Here is a 20,770-nt window from a genome sequence, read left to right as displayed (position 1 = left end):
TTTCCCGAGTATGCCTAACCTTACCGTGCTAGGAGGGGTTATGTTTCGACGGAACTCCTAATCCCCATACTCGTGGGAATCATATGAGTAATACAATACAACAAATCAACAAATCAAAATAATAAACGAGCGGGATCCCGTATCGCACACAAATTGGCAAACCAGGCGTAGACATATATCCGTAACACTGAGAGCCAGGTTAGCACATCCAAGAAGGGATAAATTGGGAGGTCAAGCAGTGGAGACAAGGTCAACATTGATTCTCAAAAAGCAGGGACGAGCAAAGGTACTTCTGAGGACACCATATTGGACGTCAGAAAGGAGGCAGGTCTCGTGGGTACGTGCTAAATGGTATCTGCGTTATCTGAAGGACGGCTTGAAACCAGAGGAGTCCTTTAAGAAGGCTCGCGACACACCTAAGCCTTCAACATTAGAGCCAAGAAAGCGAGGAGTAGCGGAAATCAGCGTGCAAGAGTGAAATGCTCCCAAGAGATCTAAACCCGAGTTCAAGAAAGGGGAAATCTCGGAGAGGTCAGGGGTGAAGGCAGGAGTCAGGACACCCACCGTTAGCCTCGCTAATGCGGTGAAGAGCATTCAACTGGCCATGCTGCCGAAAGTATTTCCGGGGATAATACTCACTCGTGAGGAGCAGTAAAGAATTGAGGACTGGCTTAGGACTTGCCAGGATAGGGGGAAACGCAACTGTACATGTGCCGGGGATGATATACAAGGGGTACACATGATGACAGTCCCAAAGCCGCATGATACGATACAGGGAGTGGCGTTCCGAGGTGCCTAAGCAAATAGTTCTGACTCCCAAGCTGTCATATTACCTGCGTCCTAAGTAGTAGCCTCGAAAAAGTTTCTCGATGAAGAGTGAACTGCTAATGATCGTTACACATCGGGACACACTGGGAGTCCCCGAAACCGTCGATAGCTATAGGCGAACGTGGAGAGCAGCGGAAGACGATTTGAGAGCAGAAACAGCAGCAATCCTCGCTGAGAACGCTGCTTGCGTCAAACGGACCGCAGATAGCCCAGTGCAAAGCGAACTGGCGAAAAAGCGGAAAGAGGACAACGTGCATAAAGGAGACGTTATGGAAGTAGTTTCCAAGGCCCAAAAAAAAAGACGAAAAAGAAAAAAAGGAAACAACTGACTACGCCGCCAGAGACACGTCTGTCTAAAGACAAGGAGGCTACCAACCAAAAGCCAGGAGCAGAAAAGACGAGGAAACGAAGAAGGAGTAGACCGTTTCTGCTCATTAAGCCGGCGGGCAAGACATTTGCGGAAGTCCTTAGTGGAATCCGCTACAGGATGAAACCCGAAGACAACGGAGCAGAGGTGTCTTCCATACGGAAAACGAGGAGTGGCGGAGTCCTCGTAGAACTGGCCCAAAGAAGACTAGCAAAAATCCCAAAAGAGACTTGCAAGAGTACGTTCTACGAAGCGGTCAAGGGGTTATCGGGGAGAGAAGGCTCTTGTTTCCGGCCTAGAGCGCATCTGCTCTCTAGAAATCCGGGATCTTGACTGCTGCAAGAAAAGGTCGATGTGGAAGAGGCGGTAAAGCGTGAATGTCCAGAGGTAACCTGGATAGGCATCACCTCTGTAAATGCACGAGGCCAAAAGCTCGCCGTGGTGGAAGTCGCCGTGCAATATATGAGGAAACTTCTTAGCAGCGGGAGAATAAAAATTGGATGGGTAGTATGCAGAGTACGAATGCGGATATTGCCCACCAGTGCTACAGGTGTCTGGACTATGAACACATGTCAGCAGCTTGCAAGGGACTAGACAGGAGGACAGCATGCCAAGTAGGTCATCAAGCGAAAACCTGCCATAAAAGGGAGAATTGCGTTCTCTGCAGGGATCGTAATGCATCTGGTGAGAGCATCGCACACACTACGGGCTCGGGACGGTGTCCAATCTTCAGGAGGGAATTGCAAAGGGCTAGGGTGCGAATGGCATGGTGATCTAGTGCTAATTAGCGAGCAATACTGAATCAAGGACCCTTCCTCATGGCATCTTAACTTATCGGGCACCGTTGCCATCTGAGTTCGGGACGACTTTCGACTTCGTGTTCTTGCCGAAGGCCGAGGAAATGGGTTTGTCTGGATCTAGTTTTCAGCGATAACATTGACGTCGAAAGAGATGATGCCGGACTTTCAGCGAAGGCTTGATGCTATGGAGGACGCCGTTTCTAGCACGGAGCGACGAATTCTGGTAGGCGGTGATTTTAATGCCAGGGCCTTTGAATGAGGCATGCCTCATTTACACTAAAGAGGGAAACGGATTCTGGAAATGGCGTCGAGAATCGGGCTCGTAGTTTCACACACCGGATCCACACTAACGTTTCAGCGCACAGGCTGTGAAGGAAGCATTCCTGATATCACTTTTGCGTCGGAATCTCTGGCATCATCGGTGGACGGGTGGCGAATACTAGAAGATTTCTTGGCAAGTGATCACTAGTACATCACGTTCGAAGTGATTGACGCTACCTGCCGGCGAGCACCAATGCGACGCTTCCCCTGCTTATGGGATGTCGCGAGGGTGAACATCGGGAAGTTCATCGAAGCTCTTGGAGAAGGCAGAGCCGCGCTGGAGGGCGCTACGGGGGTGGTAGCGTCGCAGCTGACACCGTCGAAAGTGATGAATCTGATAACGACGGCGTGTGAGGCTTCCATACCCCGGAGAGGCCCCAGCCGCGACAATTCTTTTATGTACTGGTGGACGGTGGAAATTGCCGACCTAAGGAGAGAGTGTCATAAACTCTGCCGTTTGGCCAATGTTTGCACGCCAATGAGGAGGCATGCGCTATAAAGGCGTATAGATAGACAGCATGGATCAGCAAAAAGAAGACTGCGCAGCGCTATAAATAAAAGCAAAGCTAGCGGCTGGCAGAACCTTGACAACGAGGTGAATGAGGCTATAAGCTTGTCACCCGGAAAATCGGGGCTCTGCGGAGGCTCTGCATACTAAGTACCGACCAGGTGGACCGCATTGTATGGGCATTGTTCCCCACACACCCTGAATGGGTTGATGTCAATAGCACGGAAAGCGTTCTGGGTTGCCCCCTTTTCCCAATGAGAGATCGAACAAGCGGTTCTCACCATGAAAAATAAGAAGGCGCTAGGTCCTGTTGATTAGCATTAGGGGATTAGGGTAAAGGAGACCCGGAGCTGCCATTTGCATACTGATCGCTGTGTATGCTTGACACGGCTGGGAAAGTACTCGAGAATTTCATCAGGAGTAAACTCGTTGAAGCGATCCGAGCTGCCGGGACTTATCCTCTCGGCAACCCATCTCTTGCGGATATTGAGGGATTATCTGAAAGACCGCTCCTTGCTTTATGAGACGCTAGAGCGCCAGAGAAGGATGCAAATCACGTCAGCAGTAGCACAGGGATCCATCCTAGGGCCGGACCTCTGGAAAGCTTCCTATGATAGTCTGCTGAGACTCGATATGCCCGAAGAGTCGCGCCTGGTCGGTTATGCAGACGGCGTTCCGGCACTTGTTGACGGACGCTCTGTTGAACAGGCGCCCAGCAGACTTGGCATATTGATACGACGGGTAAGCGGATGGATGACTGCTCACGGTTTCAGCCTTGCGCTGGAAAAAACCAAAGTAGTCATCCTGACCAAAAGGAGCATCTCGACCCTGCGATCCCCCCATATCGATCGGCGAGTTGAGAGAGAGTCAAAACCAGCGGTTAAACACCTTGGTTTAATGTTCGACTCGAAAATGAGCTTCTTCGAGCAAATCAAAGCAGCAGCGGACAGGGCTGGATCTGGAGTCGCGGCTTTGAGTTGGCTAATGGCGAATGTTGGGGGACCTATATCTACTAGGAGATGTCTCCGTATGGGAGCAACGCAGTCGTTTTTGCTCTATTGCGCGGAGGCATGAGCTGATGCCCGTGGTAAGGAGGTGCATCGTAAGCGCCTTATTCAATTCCAGAGGCGGGGAACTATGCGAGTGGCGTCTGCTTATCGCACCGTCTCTGAACCGGCCGTGATGGTGATCGCGGGAGTAATCCTCGTTGCCCTCTTTGCCAAAGAGCCCAAAGTGATCCACCGCGTAAGGGCGAGAAGTTAAGAGAGGTGGTTGCCCTTGAAGAACGACAACGCACCTTTACCGAGTGGCAACTCTCTTGGCAAAATGAGCCAAGGGGCAGATGGACTGCGCGGCTCATCGACAGTTTAGACCCGTGGTTGAACCGAATGCACGGTGAGATTGATTATTTCCTTACCCAACCTCCAAGCGGGCATGGAGGTTTTCAGTCTTACCAACCTAGGATTGGGAAGGCGGGATCTCCTGATTGTGTGTTCTGCAATGGAGTGGAGGATGACGTTGAACACACCTTTTTCTCTTGCGAGAGGTGGGACAGCTTTATGCAGACACAGGAGAACTCTCTCCAGACAACATTGTCAGAGAGATGCTGAAGAGCGCTGGCAGCTGGAATCGTGTTGCGCATTATGTTCGGGTTCTTCTTATTGCGAAGTAAGGTAGGTAAGGGTTCCCTGATCTAACGACTGCCTTCCTCCCCTCCCGTTGGTGAAAGGGATTCCCTGACTTGAAGGCTCCCAAAGCCGGAAGAGCAGGAGGGTTAGCCCGAAGAAACGTGTCAAATGGTTCCAGGTTAGTTCTCTGATGACAGGGAGGTGTTTAGTTTGTAGTCCGACTGCGTACTGTTGTGGGAGTCCAACACTCTGTGCGTAAAGGCATTCACCTACCCTACTCACAAAAAAAGATAGGATTCAAAGAACGGCGTGTGCAGATACCACTCGAGCCCTGCAGTCCTGTTTAGCAGATGTCCTCAATGTACTCCTACAGCTACTGTCCCTGGACCTCCACATTAAATACACTGTTGGACGAATGTTGGACATCGAAATATCTTAGATGAAATACCTTGGGAACTGTGGTAATTACTGACGGATTATGCCACACGTGGGCTTTCCAACCAGGACAAAGTGGAGGAACGGCGTTGTGTTACACCATTCTTCACCGATGGATGAAAGATGGCCTGTGCGAAGGTTTTCTCGAACATGGAGTGTAGCCGAGTGTTGCAGTATCCCAGGATTCGACAGTGTATTCGCTGCGAAATTGCTGACGATGCTGAAAGCATGTGGAGCGACTGCAAGGTGGCCATTAGTGCTTTGTACTCAGTGGTGATATCCCCCAGGTTGATGGGGCAGTGCAAAGGTGCACAGTCGGGGAGACACGCTTAAATTCACCTCTTCTCCAGGTTTCCTGTCATAGGACCATAGTGGGGAATAAGTAGGCTGACAGTTCCTCGGCGGGCATAGTATGGATCCTGCTGGTGACGGAGGATTTGATCCACCTATAATAAGTTCCGGTTCGAAGAGTTTTTGGGGCAAACTCGTGCAAATGCGTACAGGATTACTGCCTCTTCATGGGGCCCTGGCTGCAGAGCGGAAGGAGAAATCTTCAGGCACTTCCTTTACTGATTGTCTAGCTCCAGTTAGTGTCACTTTGTTGGAATGGACGCAGGTTGGTTGATTGCATCCTTCATTGATTCCTTAAGGGCTTTAAGCTGGGTGTTCCTGCTATTAAAGACGACGTACAAACCATGTTCCCCCCCCCCCCCCCCCCCCCCCCCCCCAGCTTTCGGTGTAACAAAGGAGAGATTCGATTAAATCTCAAAGTAATTCTCCTTTTGAGCTGTTGATCCGGAGTAAGCTTGGTGAATATTTGTCGTTGGAGAATCCTTTTACGATTGTTGATCAAACTGCTGATGATACATATTGCCTTTATAGACTTCCTGGGCTGGATCATCCTCATCTATACAAATTAAGTGCCCACCCACCGTAACCTATTGAGCAGGATTTTATCCACGACCTGACGGTCATGGTATCGCTCATAGATCGTTATGTAGGCTGTGGAATTGTCCATCATCATGTAGGGAGCCAAAAATTCTTCAGAGGATTCTTCTGTCGAACGCGGCCAAGAGTTAGCAAATTTTTCTTGCTGGACTAGTAAGATCATTGTCTTGTACAATAAGAGCTTTGACCCTATGGTTATTGTGAAGATCATTCGTTGATGCTTCATCTCCAGGACCTTTATTGCCGTTGGTTATTGCGGCATTCATTTCTCCTTTATAGGTATTATGGAAGCCTGTGCTATGGATAGTTTCAGTGTTAATTTCCACCTGATTGTCAGAGGGGATTCTAGGTGATGTTGTTATTTGATCCCGTCGAAGTCTATATTGACCCGCCTATATTTTCTGACATTCATCAAGGCCGAAAGGTGGTGGCGTTCGATCAACACGTAGTCAATATGGTTAAAAGTGGTCCCGTCTAGAAGGGCCCACGGTTGTTTGTGGACCGCTTTCCGCGGAAACCAGGTACTTACAACAATAATTTTGTGTGACATTTCTAATTGAATGATCCGCAGTCCGTTATCATTAGTATCCTTCCTAGCTATGGGAGCCAACGTATCGCCGCCAAAGTATATAATACAATTTATTCCTCTGCGCAAGGGACACTGATCGAGACAGATCTAGGTAGAGCACGTGTCCTTGCCAGAAACCGGTAGAGCATGTGTCCTTGCCGAAACAAAGAAATAGGAGAGTCATTCTTCGACTTTATTATTAAGACAAACCAACAGGTGTGTAACAGGGGCAGTTCCACTTTCCTAGCTCGGAGGAGTATGACGGTCGGGAGGAGGTTTTTGATATTACTACCCTACTCTATCCCCTATTTCAGGGTATGAAACTGCAGAGTACAGCCGTCTACCTTGAAGGCTAATCCATAGAAACCGCTCTCCGTGAGGTTAATTGCACCGTTGAGTGGTCGCTACCCTACAAAGAATACACCTTAGCTGGCTTCTTGGATGTAGGAGCATTCAACAACGTAAGTACCTCTTACCAGAAAAGAATTAGAATGGTATCATTCGCATACGCGTAAATACGCTTACGAATAATCGAGTCTGATCTTTACCTCCGGTTGGCTTAAGGTGATTTCTCGCCGTTTAGGTCTAACGCCACGGTTTTCTTGCGATATCGATTGATTTTTTCATCACAATCAGAGCCTCGTTTTGACAAGCAGCATCGATACCAGTTTATATTGAGTGCAAGCTCAGCATTCATAGTGGTGAATGCAAGACCCTTACGAAACCTTTACCGAAATAAGGGCTACGATGCCCAACTTGTAAGTACAACTTCGTGTTTGAAGCCTTCTCGTCCGTAATGTGGACTTAACCACAACCCCCCATAAAACTACCACTAGGGGACCATTACAAATAACCGGGCCGACAAGGAACCAGATAACATGTGGTTAGTCATCGTGGCCGAAGTCACTTCAGATGACCACTCATGCAGATTCGGGTCTGACCGCCCAAGGCCTTGGAGCATTCGTCTACTGCATAACGATAAGGAAGTGAATGTGAACACAGCGTTTCCCGGTACCACTACGTGGAGGTTCTCTTCCGTCCCTTGGTATTGATTCGGATGACAGGAGGTGGAAATCTTCAAAAGACTCTGGCTGTTCACGTCAGTGTGTGTAATTATTATCCATAAAACCAACTCTCCATCCCCCCGGTGGAACCGCCTCAAGGCATTACTTTAGTTAGGCCTCCTTTCTTTTATGCGCGAGATTCATAACTACGCTTTCTTGACCTTCCGCTTTTCGTAGTTTACTTTAGATCGTTGCGATCATGGGGTTGATTTCATCCCAATTCTCATGACAAGCTATTATTTTCCGGACAAAATTTTCCTGTGATAACATTTCACCGTCAAGTTTCTCCTTTCCTCCACGAATCTAAAGTGTTGGAAAAATACGTGCGCTAGATCCCCCGGGAGCCGATTGGGATTTGGACGATTAGGTGAGGTGTTGAATTTAAATCTATGCAGGCATTGACGGAATCTTCCATAACCGGTGAGAGAATGGATTAGATTATAATTGATCTCCCCATGCTCTCCAGTAGAGATCAACCTGTTTGGCCGCATTTGTCTAGAGCTGTGAATAGAGGCACGCTCCAGGGTGGTGCTATCTTCCCGGTGCTCTGGTTGATAGTGATGGACGATCCCCGAATCCCGATGGTTGGTATATTTTTGAAAATGATGTTCCTCTCCGCGCGTTCTGAAGATTGCGTTTGTCTGCTGCAAAATATAAACTTGGAATACATCCAATCCAAACAGAGCTGATGCTATTTACCACAAAGACAAGGCCCCGGGAGATTTGTTTTTTCCTTCAATCTAAAATATTTGGGTATGATCTGGTATCCTGTTAAATTGGAGGGGGAGCTCCGTAACATTCTATACCTACAATAGAGTCTTTGTAAGAAAATGGGTTTTTCAGCCGGGGATGGCTGTTTTGGTGTACACAGCCGCGGTTCGTCCCATCCTAGCATAGGCTCTATTGTGAGGTGACTGACGTTCAGAAGTACAATAAAACAAAGCTTAATAGGATTCAAAGAAGGGCGTGATACAACTCCACTTCTACGGAGTACAATGGTGGCTATGTCACACGTAAGCCGGTGGGCTTTCCAGCTAGGCCAAAACTGGAGGAACGGCGGTGTGTTGCCTTATTCTTCACCGATGGATCAAAGATGGCCTGTGGAACGGGTGCTAACGTTTTCTCGGACACAGAATGTAACCAAGTGTTGCGATCTCTCAGATGGACAGTCTGGGCGACACGCTTAAAGTCACCCTCATTCAGGTTTCCTGTCATAATAACATAGTGGGGAATAAGCGGGCTGACAGTCCCCCGGCGGGTACAGTATGCGTCCTGCTGGTGATGGCAGGTCAAGTAGGATTTGGTCTGCCTATAACAAGATCCGGTTGCAAGAACTTTTGGCTTAGACACACGCAAACACGTAGAGGATTATTGCCTTTTCATGGGGTACTGGCTTATAGGGAACCATGCCATCAGAATCCCTATAATTCGCATAGCCGAAGCTGCGGAGAGGAAGGAAAAACCCCCACTGATTGCTCAGCTCCAGTTAGAGCCGGGCTGTGGACACTTTGTTGCAAGGGACGCAGGAAATTTCGTATATTTCAGATTTGTTGATTTGGTTGAGTGGGTCCTTCGTTGATCCCTTAAGGGATTTAAGCTGAGTGTTTCTGCTACTGAAGACGACGTCCAAACCATGTTTCCTTTCCAGCTTTCGCTGTAACAAAGGCAGATTTGATTAAATCTCAAAGTAGTAGTAGTCCTCTTGAGCTGTTGATCCGGAGTAAGCTTGGTGAGCGCGGTTGTCGTTGAAGAGCCCTTTAACGTTTGTTGATCAAACTGTTGATGGTCCGGTCGGTATATCCGTTCAGTCTGGCGACATCCAAAATCTGTTTGATCTCTTCCACCACGCTCTTCGAGGACATGGTGGTTGCTAGTAGCGATGGATCATGTGGTTGAAACAGGCGACTTTGGGTTGATAAGCGTGGTCCGATATGCTGGGACGGCTCATTTGGAATTCTTTAGGTAGTTGTTTAGGATATGCGGGATCCTAAGTCCACATCCACTTGATGGTGGACCGGACTAAATGAGGAGCAACTTACTTCCACGTTTTCTAGTCCATGGATCCCTAGTTTGGAGCATAGCACCCTAAGCATTAAAAATCAAAAAATCTAAAAATGACTGACGGTTTCGTCTAGGGCAGAGGCAACTCATCAGACGCTGCTTCACCTCTGCCCTGGGAGTAGCGTGACCAAAAGTGCCAACAGATGGAAAAACGCTCCCTTTTATCATCGCAAAAACACGACGCTGCTCCCAGGGCAGAGGTGAGGCAGCGTCTGATGAGTTGCCTCTGCCCTGGACGAAACCGTCAGTCATTTTTTGATTTTTTGATCCTTTGGTTGCTTGTAGATCTTCGAGTTTCATATCTTCTGTTTCCTTTGCAATAACCGGTCTAAGGTGTCTGGCTTTAATGCCATTTTTTTTTAGCAATTTTTGAAGCTTTCCACCCCCCCATTAAAAAGTCATGAAAAATCTCGGAATATGTGAGGAAATCTGAGAAAAAAGATGTTTTTTTTGTTTGTCCTATTTCTCGTCCTTTCAAATTCTCTTTCGGCGAGTCAAGACTAAAGATTTCGCTCAAGGACTTTAAGGGACCTTGTTTTCTATTCCTCTGGAATGATGGTTTCGTGCTCGGGTATTTCATGCATCTTAGTTGGGTTTTCTGGTATAAGAAATTCAGATTGGAAGCTTTAAAAGATAAGATAGAATGGAATGGAGGGTACTAACAGGATTCGTTTTTATAAGGAAAATGGGAAAAAATCCTTGAACCAGAATTCACTGGACGAAGCCGTTTGCGAGCTTAATGATATTTGGGTGTCGATTACTAAAGATAATTGGCGAATGTATCTTAATTATCTGAATCGCAAAAAAATCTATCTATAATATCTTAGATATTAGATTCTGGGTGCTAGGAGTAGATTGAAGTGTGGAAAAGTACTTTCGCAATTCAATTACCACGGAAACGACTTAAAGGGGTTGAAAGCGCTTTGTCCGCATGAGTTCTTCCACAAATTTGAAATTACGTCCTTTTGGCGAATTTGGAGGTCACTGTAGACGATTCGAAAATCACACGGGTGTTTTCCTCATGCAAGGCTTCCCTAAAAAAAGGATTCAGTACCACCTTGCATCGGGCAGCCCCCATTCACCATGCTGCTGTGTTGTATTCTGTACTCGAGCCAGAGTCTTGCGCAACATTCGCAAGGAATTCCATCCCTTGACTGTGGTGAAAATCTGGCTCCATTGCTGACAACGCGCGAGGATACAATCCTGCTATATCTCTCGACTTGCTTCCCCCCCAATTGTACCCGAATATTCACAATTGCGAATTCATCCGTGTGCTAGTGTGGTTGTAGAGGGATGCTTCCGTGGGAATACTAAGGACATTTTGCCATTCACAGATACCCACGACTACATGGAGCGGCCACAACCCCAAGCGTATGGGGCTGTAACACAGGAAAGCACACTATCGCAAATCCAGAAGAGCCGCTCCCAACTTGCTTTGGGTAATGTTCGTTGCTGAAAAGAAGCTGGAACATAACATCGCGACATTGTGCCGTTTTGTGGAGGTTTCGTCGAGGTTTCTACTCGGGCCTTCCCTGAGTTTGATTCGAGCGTAGAGCTAGCGGCCAGATTAGTTGCTAGATGCAAGTCTACAGCGGACGGGTAAATGGACAGACGAGCACTCGAGAGTATTATTTAATCTGCAGTAATTCCCGTCATTGTAATCTGTGAGATGAGCGGTCGGACGGGCGGTTCAATTAGTTGAAGAACAGTCACTTATGGCGCGTTGAATGGCTGGAAAAATTGGCAAAAGAGCGGACAATAGAGGAGGCGAAAAGGCGGCCAGAAAGAACTTTAAGACCTCGCGCGAGAGTGTGCTTTTCAGTCAGTATTCCGTCTGCTTTTTGTGACGGTTTTTCCGCCCAGTGGGGCCCAAGTTGTGCCTATTGTGTGGGCTACCGGACGGCTGCAGTTAGGGCGGATCAGTCCCGAAGATAACTTGAGCCATTTGGGACGACAACTTTACAGCACTTGCTGATCGCATCCTGCATAGCGGGCTTGTGAAAATGTGCGAAACTAGTGCGGAAAATTCGGGTCGAACGGTGAAAAGGTACCGCGAAGATTGATTGAATGCGAAGTCTCGTCCTGTGCAGTGCAGAGTGCGTTTTCGCGGAGCAACCGCCTGACCTGGAAACACCCCGTATGGAAATCGGGATTGAAAACGCGAAAAAGGAGTCTGGATAAAATGCAAGAGTGGATGATTGTGAGATAATGTAATGGAAAGCAAGAGTGACAGTGGTAGCTGTGGGTTATTTGGAAGGATTCGCGTATGACTCCGAAACGGATGTGGTATTACCCACGCCTACCGACTCGAATGCGATTCAGGATTCTAGTTAAGACCAGATTTCAGTTGGCCAGTTAGCGAAATAGTGGCAAGTGACGGTTAGGCGTACGAACGAAAGGCCCGAAATCGGTAAGGACCTACGGCAACAAGGATTGTCGCGAGTAGACTAGCCCTTTAGGACCCTTCAGCTGACAACACGAGCATGCAGGAGGCTCTTCAAGTGAGTTGTGGGTCTTGAGCGGATCCTTAATTTAAGTTTTCGTTGGTCTTTGCATGATACTCCTTTGACAGACATCTTGCGAATTGGGTGTTGGACTCGCGTAGGACATTTTCCTTGGACAACTTAGCGAGAAAAGTTTTCGCGATTCGAGGGCGTGTTGGTGTTTGAGTGTGTTGGAGACATTTTGTATTCAGTGATAGCATGTGTTTGTATGCTTTGAATATCTGTGTGTGATATGTGGTTATCCTGACCGACGGAAGTATCCCTTACATCTCCTTGTGTATACTGTCTCCTGGTGTCTTTTCGTCAAGGAAGATGGGATTATTTGGATCCGTGCCAGCTGTGAACACGGTCCCTGGCCGAACGATTACTTGATTGAACTAATTTCTAATTCATGGGGTGAAACGTCGATAAGAGATGCATCCCTGTGAGGTGGAATTCCCCCAAAGGAGCAAGGATATTTTGACTTGCTATAAGGACCTTCTGTCAAATTTAAAATTTGCCATCATCTTAGGGGCTGAGGCTGTGTTTCCTATATGAACACGCAAGCTTTATTATTGCGATTGTTTACATACATATATATACACACTTTCACAAAAAGGATCCACAAGGAAGGCATGAATTCGCGAGAATCCTCGGAGGAATCACGGTGTATGCGTTGGTATTGTAGAAAATATCCCGCATTATGCGACATTGTGTACAGACGAACATGTGTGTGGGTGATGGTTTTTGGGTCCCCGTGCCCACCCCCTCTCCTTGGGCTACCCAAAAAATTAGTGTCACTTTTCGTAATCGTATGTGTACGCTGTGGGAAAGAAGGAAAAGACCGACGATGGAAAGCATCCTTGCGGTTAATTTTTTCTGTCTTTTGGGCAAGTATCGTTGAAGACGATGACGACGTACACATACAGTTGGGGTAATAAAAAGTGGGCAATTATCAAGTCATCGGCGAGGCGTGTAAACGTGTGTTTACTGCTGCCCAATATGCAGTACTGAAGGATATCAAGGAGCACAGTGGAAGTGCCGGGAGGGATATGGAATCTGTACCAAAGCCAGAAGGTATAGCAATGACCACATTTCTTGTAAATTCCATGCGTTTGACATAAAAACCATGTATTGAGCTTTGAATTCAACTTGGGTTTGTCCCTCTGGCGAGGTTGAAGGACGAGTCAGAAGAAGGGGTAAGTGTTGATGCGTTGCAGCTGATTCTATGTTTTGCATTAACTTCTGGCCAACCCCACCGATGCACAGCTGTTTATATATGCCATTTCACGTTGGTCCTGTTGACATTTTGCATAATCACCTCAAATAGCGTCCTGTCTCCCGTTTCAAAGGATACTGGCTAGTTGCGGCATGGGAAAAGTGGGCAAGCTCGCATTGCAGATGTAATATTTGGCAGGGGGAAAGGGAATTGTCGGTGATGCGATTGTTTTTTGGAAAGTAAAATGATATAGTGGAATTCGTTTATCCTTTGAAGGAGCTCGTTTGCAGTGTTTGCAGTTTTTATTTGTTAGTCATATGTGCATTGGTTCCTGTTGGCATACAGACTCACCCTGACCGATTAACAGCGCAAGAAACATGATTTACTGAACTTTTGAGAGGTGCAATTTGGAGTTATTTGACCGCTTGTGGGTGGTGTTTTTTTTTCGTAGATATGCACGCTATGCAGTCCTCGGGTTGTAGTGCTGCCCACATCAGTAGTGTTTTTGCGAGCGTGGACGTTCATGTCGTTAGTAATTCATTGAGGTCTATGGCTGCCATTCATGTGGGCGGGAAGCCCACATATGTGATTTACACGAGAAATGTGCTGCAATTTCGCTCATTTCAACTTCACATGCTTCTACAGTGGGAAATGGTTGCATTTAGCCTCTCAGTGGAAATGTAAAGGAACTTGTTGGTAGTGTGGGTAGTGCGCCTAGTCAAGGTTGGGATAATGAATTGCGGATGAGGCTCATTTATCAAACGGCATAAAAGTGGACGAAAGTATTGTGAAATACAATTAAGTCCTAGAAGGGGTGGAAGAGTAGTTTGGATGTTACCAGCAACTCAGAGGGTTGTTTAGAAGTTTGTTCCTATTGAAGGGTTGACTATTGCTCAGATCATTATATGGTTCTCAAGAACGAAAATCTTTAGTGGTCGCGATACTCGTGATCTACGCTCGTGTGCTCATGACTACTTACATTTAAAGAACGAAAAATTTGACTTACGGTTTCGTCCAGGGCAGAGGCAACTCATCAGATGCAGCCTCACCTCAGCGAGGAAAGAGAATGTAAGTTGCTTTCCAAGTGGACCGGTCCGTCACCGCTCCCAGGAACCCAATTAGCGCCGTGGTGCGCCGTTTTGATGCCACAAAATCCTAAGTCGGTGACGTCTGTTATGAGAGCAGAGAGGCAGAGTCTAGCCGGCTCGGATGTTCCCGTGCAGACCGCCGTAATCTTAAATGCATCTGCACGCGTCTGCCACAAGAGCTCTCGTGATTGGGCTATATTATAAGCGGCCCAAATTCTCCCTGACTTGACACAGCTTGTAAGTCTCCGTCATCTAAGGTTCGCGGCTGTCCGACTGTATTCGCCGAAACATTGCCAAGAGCAGAGCCTCGCCTGGCCAATCTGTCAGCCCGCTCATTCCCCTCTATGTTCCTATGCCCGTGAACCCAGAGGAAGGTGACCTTGAGCGTGCCTTCCAGACGGTTCGGCGCGTCTCTGTGCTGCCCTGCCAGTCTGGAAGATGTCACCGCTGACTACAAGGCCCTGATGGCTGCTTGCTGTCGGTCAGAATGGCTATGTTACGCTTGGGGCTCGAATCTCGCTCCAGTCATTGACAGACTTCCAATATCGCCAGTGCTTTCGCTTGGAATACACTGGCGAAACCTGCAGGCCATACGACTTGGATACACTGTGTGTATTCGAGAAACCCCCGGGCCGTCTCCACAGGCCATCTTTGATCCATCGGTAAAGAATTCTGAGCCATAACCCTGCAACACACCGCCGGTTTTCCACTTTGTCTTGGTTGGAAAGTCCACTGCAAAGTTTCTCGTGAAGTTCAGCTTGCGTGGGGCATAGTCCGTGTGGAATGGCCAGATTTCCCCAGGTACTTCGTTTAGGATGTTACTGTGGTTGTAGGACTTCGGTGCCCAGCATCCGGACTCACGTAGTCTGACGCCACTGCACGCTGTAACGTATTTAATCTGTAGGTCTAGGGGGAGGAGATGCAAGAGTACATTGAGAGCATCTGCCGGGTAGCACCTGCACATGCGGTTCTCTGTATTTTCGTTCAAAACCTGCCACCATACAATAAGCCGTACGTAAGGATCGGACGCACTTCAGCGCTGTACATCCGGAGAACCATCCTCGGCCGGAGGCCCCATTCCTTTACAAAGGTTCTCTTGCAGGCATAGAAGGCTATACAGGCCTTCTTAACCCTGAGTTCAATCTCCAATTTAGCTTTGGATCCAGGATAACACCCAGTTATTTTACATTAGAAGAAAGAACCAATCTTTGTTCATTCAGCCGTGGTGGGTCGAATTCAGGTATCCTTGCTTTGGTGGTCAAGGCTTCCTTGATAGCGTTGGTACTATCGTTGTTAAAAGCTCCCTCTATATGCAAGTAGGCAGCTAGGGTATACTGTTTGTACTGGAGTGACCGCTCAACCGTGCTAATTACCTCGTGGAGGGCGGTTTTGGTGGATTTTCCTTTGATCTAGGCATGTAGGGACTTAGAGAAAGGCGTTCTCTCCATAATAGGAATTAAGTGGATGTCCAGGACGCGTTCTAGGGTCTTCAGCACGAAAGAGACGAGGCTGATTGGTCGAAAGTTCTTCGCGGACTTATGACCACGCCTGCTCGCTTTTGGTATGAAAACTATGCGTGCGCGTATCCAGGACTGTGGTACGTATCCTAAAGAGACGCAGCTCCGGTAAATCTTAACAAACCACGGCACAATACTTTCCTGCTGCTTCTGGAGCATGACTGGCATTATGCCTGGAGATTTATATACGGAGAAGCTGTTTATAGCCCAGCCGATCTTATCCTCGATAATTACCGATTTGATAGTCTCACACGGTCGGGGTGGTAGCAAACCCTTCAAGCAAGGTTCTGACTCATAGTCCTCCTTGCTGGCGGGAAAGTGTGTTTGAACCAGCAACTCCAAGGTTTCACTAGAAGATACCGTCCAGGAGCCTTCCGACTTTTCATGAAAGGGCGGGTTCTCTTGTTGGTTTTCACTTTCAAGGCATCCCCCGATGTCGAGGGTTGCGGGTTAGGAATACAATGTCTGGTACTCGCTACACCCAGTTCGACGGCAGTGGATTCCAGGCTGGAAACCACTGGCCCGTCTGTCGCCTCACTCCGGGAGATCCCTGCGGTTGTTTTCAGCACAGCGGTACTACGGCTGGCACCGAGTGTGCTGCTCTCGAGGGCTACTGTCTCCTGGCTGGATGCCAGCAGCTCGTCCTCCGATGATGCGCCTGGCATCACTCCCTTGCCTTCTATTGTGGTTTTTTGTATTTTTAAAATTGAGTCCATGTCTTGGTCGCAGAAGTAGTCCGGGAAGAATGTCCACCCTGGCTACCCTGGCCACTAGAGTAAGGGTCTCAAGCTTCTCATTGGCCACGCAGCCTTCGGCGTATGCTGCTCCACCTTGGCCTGGGGTGCTATTAGCACCTTCTCCAGTGCAGGGAGGACGATCCCCGGGGTGTTACTTCGGTTCATCCTCCCGCTAGATCTACGTGTCCCTAACACATGATCAGCAGACAAGCAGATCCCCGTCAATTGGATGAGCCTACTCCCAGCCTGGCCCAACATACTCTTGGCCCGTCCGAAGTCGGTTTCCAGCGGCCACCACCAGGAGGTCGTGTGAGGACTTCCCGCATTATGCAACTTTGCCCTGAAGCATAATCAGACCAGCCCGCCGAATTGATAGTGGCATTCATGGTCTTGAATTTGCAAAGAAGCGTAAATTTTGACATATTATAACTTTGTTAGTAATAGTGCGATTTCCACTAAACTTGGTAGGATCATGCTCTATGTTGTAGCCTACGTTACGGGGATGCTAGAATGAACTTAAGGAGGAGAGGGGTTCGCAGCCAATTACTAAAAATTATGGTAATATTAATTACTTTATTTGAAAAGATATCGGTATGGAAAGTATTTCGGAGCATAGGCACTATATAGTGGCGGCCTCTTGATTTCTTTTCAGATTTTTCGGTTGGGTAGTTTCTGAGAATGGGTCCGTTAAAGATATGATCACTTTCGATCCCCGCACTCCCCACATTTCCAACTAATGTTAAAACATAGACCAGCTTCGAAAAGTACTAATCGAGACCTTTCATTTGATACCCCATATGACTATATTGGGTTAAAAAAAAATTACACACCTCTTGCATGTATGGTGACCCCTCCCCCCCTTAAATTCGACGTAAAAGGATGTAACTCACGCATGAGCGTTCATAGTTCACCCCTTTTCACCAAATTTGGTGTTAATTGCTATAACCGCCTCCGAGAAAAATGCGTATGACAGACAGACAGACAGACAAACGAAGCACAACTTTGTCAAGAACACCAATTGCAAAGGCAAAGAATGATGGGCTAAAAGGAGATAGCTGGCCAAAAAAGGCAATTTTGACATCCATGGGATCTGATCAAGAGATACTCCAGCAGCAGCCATTCTCCATTCAGGAGAAGCTTAGCAATTTTACGATCTCCTCCAATACCAAAACCGGCGAAAAGAGGGAGAGCTTATGGGAGCCTAGCAATTGAAAAAGGTGAAGGAGTCTGTAAAAGGACTTACCGAGAACAGAGCCCTGACCCAGAAGAACTACCTTTTATGCAACTTGGGACTAAAATATTTGAGCTGTCCGAATTCATCAAGGACAAGCAGAACGTGCACCAAGCCATTAAGAACATGGTGAGAGCCATCAGGGTGCTTTACAATAGGTCGCAGGAAGAAGAAAGGAAGTTTAAAGAAAAGCCGAACATCTCAGCTCCAACAGTGTCACAGGCGACCCAAGTGACACCAAAGTACAAGGTCATCGACCTTCGATCAAGTAAGAGAGTGCAAGACAAATGAACCATTTTCGTCTCTATTACCGTGAAGCGCAGTTCACTGTCATTGGTAGTAGGTCAGCTCTCAGAACTATAGATATTAATTGCGCGGAGGAGACTTCAGTAGATTTTGGATTGGATTTGAGATATTGGTAAATGCATTCATCACACAGGCCGTCGGTTGTGAAACACCACATCATCCATTTCAAACGGCGGAGCTTATGGCACTCCCTCCATAGGTAAGAAAGCCTTGTCACAGCTGGGGCCCGCCGGGGCATTGAAGATTCATATGCTGTTGTTATGACGTTCATCACTGAGTTTACGACGCTACCACCTCCCGAAGCGCACCTCGGCGCGACTTTGCCTGTTCCAAGAGCTTCGGCGAACTTCCCGATGTTCACCCTCGCGGTATTTCACACTCAGGGGGACCCCTGGGTTGGTATACGCCGGCAATTAGCCACTTCGAACGCGATATACTCGTGATCACTTGCCGAGAAATCTTCCAGGACTCGCTATCTATCCATTCATGGTGCCAGAGATTCCGACCCTAAAATAATGTCATTGAGGCCTCCTTCGCAGCCTGGGCGCCGAAATCTTTGCGTGGAGCCGACGGTTAAAATTACGAGCTCAGTTCTCGCCGCCATTTCCAGGATCCATTTTCCTCTGGAGTCTAGTTAAGGCATGACCTATTCAAGGGCAATAGCATTAAAATCACCGCCAATAAGGATTCACCCTTCCGTGCCCGAAGCGGTAAGTCCGGCATTTCATTCGTCGCCATGTAAACGCTAAAAAACATTACCCGTAATCACCGAATCCAGACAAAGCCTTTCCCTAGGCCAAGAACACGAAGTTGAACGTCGTTCCGAATCTAGATGGTAGCGGTACCCGATAAGTCGAGATGCCAGGAAGCGGATCGCCGTTCCGGTATTGCTCGCTGACTACCACTAGATCAGCAATTTACTTTCCCAGCGAACTGCGCTAGCAACTGGTGAGTGGTTGCACTCCGCTTCATGTTAATTTGTAGAATGCCGATCATGGCACTCGCGCCCTAGCTGTTTCTAGTTCCGCTCTAGAGATTGGACACCGTTCCGAATCCGCAGCGTGTGTGACGCTTTCGCTACGATCCTTGCAGAGAACGCAACTTTCGCTTTCATTGCAGGTCTTCGCTTGGTGACCTACCTGACCGCATCTCCGGCATGCTGTCCTCCTGTCGGGTCCTTTGCAAGTTGTTGAAAAGTGTCCATAGTCCAGACACCTGTAGCATTTGATGGGGATTATCCTCATTCGTACCCTGCATACTACCCATCCAATTTTGATATCCCCGCTGCTAAGGAGTTTCCTCGCATATTGCTCGGTGACTTCCGTCACAGTGAGTTTGTGGCCTCGAGTATTTACAGAGGTGATACCTATCCGGGCATTGGTTACTTCTCGTCATTCACGCTCTATGGCCTCCCTTATTTCGACCTTTTCTGTGACGCAGTGAAGATCTGGGATTTCTAAAGAACACATAAGCTGTAGACAATATCCTCTTAACCGATTCGCAGAACGTACTCTTGCTAGTCATCTTCAGGCCTAGTTCGACGAGGACTCCGTCGCCCTTCGTTTTTCGTATGGAAGACACCTCTGCTCAGTTGCCTTCGGGTTTCATCCTGTAGCGGATTTCACTAAGGACACTTCCGCAAAAGTCCTGCCTTCCGTCGACTTAAAGAGCACAGCCGACAGTCTAGTCCTTCTGCGTTTCCTGGTTTTTTTTTTGTTACTGGCTTTTGGTTTGTAGCCACTTTGTCTTTGGATAGAAGGGTCTCTGGGGGCATAGCCAGTTGTTTCCTTTAATCCTTTTCGCCTTCTTTTTTGGGCCTTGGATAAAGTCTCCTTCAGGCACGTAATCCTCTTTCGGCTTTTTTGACAGCTCGCTCTGCAGTAAGCTATCTGCTTTCCACGTTCGCTTGTAGAAGGAGATGTGATCCAGTAGTTCCTCCAGTTTCATCAGCCTGTTTTTGACGCCTTTGCTTACGTTCCTTTCGAGAAACGTTGCGACTGCATACGCTTCACCACTGCCGCGTTTTTCCTGATGGGCTTTTCCTCTTCGGCTGCACTTCTACTCAGTTCATGTCCGAATCCATCTGCTTAGGACTAGCGAATCTGATTGGGTTTTTTTTTCTGGAACAGGGACACTACAGGGTATTGGAGTTGCCGTCCCCGCACCGTCAGGTGCGCCACTTGGTAACGCTTCCTCTTTATTTGGGCGTTCCGGTGTCACATCCAATATTTCAGTCCCCGCTGCTTTTTTTCCTGGTCGCTGTGGTGAACGGCGCATTTTTGTGCTGCGCCCAAACCACCCAGCTCTACCTTCTTCCCTACTATTTCGTAGATTCTTTTTGTGTAACTAAATTTATTCTCCAAGGGAAGTTCACCAGCGCATCGTGTGCAAGGGAGGGGCGGATATAGTAAGGAATGGGCGTACCCTCGGGGGCAGACCCTCTACCCCTGTTCCCTTAGGCCTGACCTACCGAGTAATGTTGCATTTTTAAAGAACACGGACACGCACGGAGACATCACGAACTCCATCGAGTGGAGAAGCGACTTCACACATGGAAAAAGGAAACATGGGAGAACTAACAGGTCTGTAAACTAGAAAAGTGCAGGGAGCAACCGCACTAGGCGCGGGAGTTTTACCAACAAGTCAGCAGAATGAAGCCTT

The 20,770-nt window shown here is 47.9% G+C and overlaps 1 protein-coding gene across 7 annotated transcripts in view; it reads left to right on the top strand.

The window, feature by feature from the left end:
- Positions 1–11,040: 11,040 nt before the first annotated feature.
- Positions 11,041–20,770, top strand: part of LOC119651139 (dorsal-ventral patterning tolloid-like protein 1) — a 729,793-nt gene continuing 720,063 nt past the window's right edge. For 4 of the 7 annotated variants that reach the window (XR_005249427.1, XR_005249426.1, XR_005249429.1 and 1 more), the window contains exon 1: positions 11,042–12,029. The gene's annotated coding sequence lies outside the window, so the exon portion shown is untranslated. Of the gene's footprint in view, positions 12,030–20,770 lie in introns of all 7 variants that reach the window. The other 3 variants (XR_005249428.1, XM_038054535.1, XM_038054534.1) reach the window with 1 other exon arrangement.

Source organism: Hermetia illucens, chromosome 3, assembly GCF_905115235.1.
Source record: "Hermetia illucens chromosome 3, iHerIll2.2.curated.20191125, whole genome shotgun sequence".
In the NCBI taxonomy this organism is placed as follows: Eukaryota; Metazoa; Arthropoda; class Insecta; order Diptera; family Stratiomyidae; genus Hermetia; species Hermetia illucens.
The sequence above is the reverse complement of the archived record's forward strand: the minus strand, read 5'-3'. Positions and strand labels throughout refer to the sequence as shown.